We start from the raw sequence: 5,000 nt of genomic DNA, 5'->3' as shown, positions 1-5,000 counted from the left end.
TTACTGTTTTTTGGTGTTGCCGTTGCTGTAGCAGTCGTCATTTCTTAAACTCCCTATTGGGACAATAACGGGGTTGCCCGCCATTACTCGTGCAGTCCCACTCGAAAATAGAGTTGATCAAAAGCTATTATCTCCCTTCTTGATTTAGAAAACAAGCACCTTGAATATTGAAATTATCGAGCTTGACATTCAATGCGCGGGCCTTGAATACATGAATTGCACAACAAGAGAAGTGACATAAATTGCGAGGAATTTGATTTGGTCAACAAACAAACTGATGCTAATTGTTGTCAACTTGATTGTAAATTGTGCAAGTTGTTTTATTTTTTAGCGGACTTGATATTTTGTCACGTACGGCGTAGTATACGAATGCTTAGAAGTACTTCAGAGAAATCTCGAGTGTTTGCCACACCAAACAAATATCATACTTGTTGGGGATTTCAACTTCAAAGATATCGACTGGAAGAACAATTTCTTCTCAAACTAGACCCTTGACGAGCGTAGACTGGGGTGCCTGTGGTACTTGTTACACAAAAATAGAGGGCACTGAGTTGGGTGGTGTTGAACTGCAGCATGCCAGTTAATTTTTTTAAGTGGGGGGGGGGGGGGGGGTCATTTAGACCATGTGAGGGGTCACCCAGACGTTGTTTTGCCAGCAGTGGCCCTTTGGCTCACATGTTCTCACGCTGATTATGTCCCAGGGGCGAATCCCGAAATTCCAGAAAGAGGGGGCCGACGAAATTACTTAGAGAGCACACCGCCTTCTCCCCACCCCTCCCCCCCTTCACATGCCTTCTATCCGAACAAATCACGTTAGTGATGTATATCTATCAAGGCAAAATGTATTTGAAATAAGAAAAGCTCTGAAACTGATCTAATCATTATCTTAAGTAAGTTAACACCGGGTTGGTGTTAGCGTGTGTCACCTTGCTTTTATTGAAAAGTAGTAATTAAAGCGGTGCAGATGAACATGCTACATTGGCGATGAGGATGGCGAAGTTCAAGATAGGTTAGTTCGGGGAAGGCGATGCAGCACAGAGAGGCGTACGATGACAGAAATGGGAGGCGTTGTTAACGATAACTTGGAATGGTTCGGAATTACAAAGTCCAGTAAAAAAGTGAAAGCTCCTCGAATTTGTATAGGTAATCGCATGGGGCCGAGTAAAATTAAGGATTAATATCACGCGTGTTTTCAGAAGAGGGCAACACTGTTGAGGCACCTCGAAAAACAGTCAGCTAAGCGGAGTTAAAACACTCGCTCGCTCGGAAGCAAAACAACTGACAAGCAAGTCAACTTGTTCTTTGCGTCCAAAACGAGTATAGATGATTGTTATTTACATCCACTCGAGAGGAAAATACGAGTTTCATTCCTGAACAACAGTAACAACGATTAAACCAAATGTTAAGCTTCAATTTATTTTATTCACCTGTGCTGTAGAGGTTTTTACCACTTGCAAATACGCATCCGTAAACATAGCAAACGGTTTGTCCAAAGAAATCCACCAAATTTGAGCTACTCGTTTCTCCCGTCAATGGCAAATTGTTCTGTGACCTTTTTTGTTGAGCTGCAAGATGTCGTGGTAAACTGAAAGCCCTTGAGGAAAGGAATCATTTTGTTTTTCAACCACACAATCCCGCTACGCCGGGCGCCATGTAAGTCGATCCAAGTTTTAAGCTTTTCATGAAAAAAATCTTTTGCCCTTCTTCTTGTCACTCGAAAATTCAAATTCCAGATCGTCTTTTAAAGCTAGTTCTTAATCTTTATGCCTTTTCGGCGAATGCAGCGCGAATTAAAAGACAAACTTCGATGAAGACGAAGTTGTTTTGCTCAAACAGAAGAAACCAACTGAGTGTGGAAGAGATACGTTCAGCCAATCAAGAGCGAGAATTTTTGGTGCTCGTCCAATCGTGAGAGAGTAATTTTGCCCTCTTCTCAAGCAAAATTAAGAAAAATGCCCTCTTCATTGCCCAGTCAGTATTCAGTAATTTTGCCCTCTATGTTATTAACGGAGGAGAAAGGATTCGTGACTTGGTTGACAGTCTTCCTGGGCCGGTACTGGAGGAAGAAGCGAACGACTTAGTCAAAACTACCGCTAAAGTAATTTCCAGTTTCTAAAGAAACTGTGGTGCCTGTTTCGGTGGGAGAGTGAAAGCTGACGTTTCGAGTGTTATCCCTTCGTCAGAGTGAATAGAGGAATCCTTGGCTTGCCCCTGACGTCACGGCGGCCATGTTGGTGGAAAGAACAATAGCGAAAAAGTCTTTTGGGAATTTGATTCTATTATTATGCAAAACTTGAGCTTCATTTTTCTATTGTTTTGGCACCAACATGGCCGTCTTATCACGTGAGTGCAAGCCACGAATTATGGGTGTTGTTGGTTTTTATGAGGGTGTGGAGGAGCTTTGCCATTGGTGGAAATATGGTAGCATGTATTTGTGAATAAACTAATGAAATGAGAGGCGTTCATTGATTCCGTGAGGATAGAGTGTACCTAATTGGAAGATGATTTTTTTTCGAAATTTTTGCGGCTTTCTGTGTTGCCGTGGTGTAAGGATAGGCCGGAAACTGTCGTGTTGTGGTGGGAGTGATTAGGAGGATTAAAATTTGCGCGCAAATGGTTTTGTTGCATCTGCGTCGTTGCTTTCTACATCCCGTAGGTGTTTGCGAAAGCGGTCCCCCAATCTTCTTCCCGTTTCGCCTATGTAGATCTTCTTACATAGTGTGCAGGTTATGCAGTAGATGACATTTGCGGAGATGCAAGTGATCAGTGATTTTAAAGGATCGATTCCGGCGGTCTTGAGATCTTAACCATGTAACAAATAAAAGGACAAGTCTTGCATCGTGTGCGTATACATTTGAAAGTTCCCGGCTGGTTGTCAGACTTGAATCCTTTCCTAACTAGAAAGTTACCTATGTTTTTGTCGCGTTTGAATGAAATACCTAGGGGTAAAAGGTGGAGGAAGGCAGATGAACGTGTTCAAGGTGTTTCAAGAGAAACTTGTTTGTAACAGCATTCGTGATTAAGCAAAGAAGGTAAATCAAGCTGATGGTGTGTATGACGAGGACGACTCCAATGGAAAATATATCAAGAACATTTCTCTCGGCTGAATGTGTTCAGGCGCAGGAAGAAAGGCTACTGTGAAATTTCTCTGATTTGGCGCGAGGGCCCTGATGGCTATCGACTCTGGTGCAAGTGTCAAAGTAACAGACGAAGAAATATTTTTGAAAATTCAAGAAAGGCGGAAAAGCTGTATAAGACGAAGGTTATGCTTTAGGGATATGCAAGTGAAGCCTCAATACCCGTTGCTGAAAATTCAACAATGCGGTCCTGACAACATTCGTTGTTGTGAAAGGGAAAACGGATGGAAAAATGTTGCCGCGATACCGCGATGCAACTTGGGGTGCTTAGGATTACGGAAGCAGAAGATGGTGAGGGTAAGCCTGAGATGAGACCGGCTGTTGCTAGCATTGTTTCAGAGCATAGCTGTTTGTTTCAGATTCGATTTGATGAATCAGTTACGCCAGTTGCGTAAGTGAACCGGAAGATCCTTATCATTACCTAGATAAATTTAAAGAAGAGCTCGGAAAGTTAGAAGACGCGGGAGTGATTTGACCACATTTTCGACACCATGGGGTTTGAAACGTTACACTCGACTCAACTTTGGCACTGTTATTGTCCAGGAGGTGTTTCATGTAATATATCAAAAACGAGTGCGAGTGTTTCATTAGGAGTTCCAAACACCGAGAAAAAGATGAAAGCACGAGGTGTTTGGAACCCCTGATGAAACACTTGCACTCGTTTTTGATAATTACTTCTCAAAGTCATTAATTATTCATACGGTTATTAGCCAATCGGAGTGCCCCATTTTGGGCAGGTGCATGTATCTTGATACCCAATGAAACACAGATCAAGATTACTCCGATTTGTTCAAAAACTGACGAAAATACTGATCAAGACACTTGAATTTTCATGAACCTTTATGCTAATAAGCCCTCGGAAAAAAATAATAATAAAAAAAACAGGTAAATAAACTACCCACACTCAATGCATTTTAAATTCGAGTATAAAACTTTCGCAGTACCTTTTATTATTAACGTCCAGAGGATCAAAACGAATTTGGAGGTCCAATAGTTCAGAGAAAGGCATCCATTTCAGCAATGTCGGCACTCAAGGCTTGAACCTTGGGTGGTTCGTAATCTTTGAAAAGTCCACCGCAATCTATAACCGGCACTTGTACCTCTCTCACCTCAGCCATCCGGTGAAAAGTTTCAGTCACAGCCCAATTATCATTATTTTAATATTTAGTTGAAACTGGAACGGCCTCGTTAACCGAATCACTTTCTTGGGAGGACGATTTTGGCAGGCAAAAACGACATGATTATAACTCGCTCTCCATCACGCCCTATTATGTAAATTTATTCAAAACTTCTACCTCTCAAACTCACCCAAATATTGAATATTTATTTCCTTTACAAATTACTATCACTTGTTTGATAAAACCAAAGATCATCTCATTACACTCATACTTGCTCCGTTGTTCCATACCTCGTGGAAGTGTTAATCCACGTTCATTGTACTTAAATGAAAAATAAATAATAAACTGAAGAACAGTCTCATTCATTGGTAGTTTGTAGAGGTTATAATATCATCTGGAACAAAGGTGATTTCTGTTTGCTCGTTGATAGTCGGGGCTACTTCGTCAAAATCAAGCCTAACTCTGGGTTTTATACTCAAAACCTATGGGACGGGCCCCCAATGTTTTGCGTATCAAGAGCATGTATTCCTTGTGTTGTAGGGATTTGCCGCGAATCTGGCCAAGCACGTTAGCAAGAGAAAGGGACATGTCACCCATTTGTTCAGGCGTTATGGTCAAAGGATCCACTGTCGGCTCCACGCACTCTGCTCCATCAGCATTGCACTCGTCTGTTTCCTCGGGAGAAACAAATTTTGTCCAACAGTAGGCTTTAGGATGCCATTTTCATAATCCCTCAGGAGATCTG

At 41.8% G+C, this 5,000-nt stretch overlaps 2 protein-coding genes across 2 annotated transcripts in view; both read left to right on the top strand.

The window, feature by feature from the left end:
• Positions 1–5,000, top strand: part of LOC137995496 (DNA ligase 1-like) — a 461,965-nt gene that overhangs the window by 247,337 nt on the left and 209,628 nt on the right. The gene's annotated exons all lie outside the window — the stretch shown is intronic.
• Positions 1–5,000, top strand: part of LOC137995027 (uncharacterized) — a 224,232-nt gene that overhangs the window by 33,309 nt on the left and 185,923 nt on the right. The gene's annotated exons all lie outside the window — the stretch shown is intronic.

Source organism: Montipora foliosa, chromosome 1 (genome assembly GCF_036669935.1).
Source record: "Montipora foliosa isolate CH-2021 chromosome 1, ASM3666993v2, whole genome shotgun sequence".
In the NCBI taxonomy this organism is placed as follows: Eukaryota; Metazoa; Cnidaria; class Anthozoa; order Scleractinia; family Acroporidae; genus Montipora; species Montipora foliosa.
Note: the sequence above shows the minus strand (reverse complement) of the source record. Positions and strands in the feature narration are given on the sequence as shown.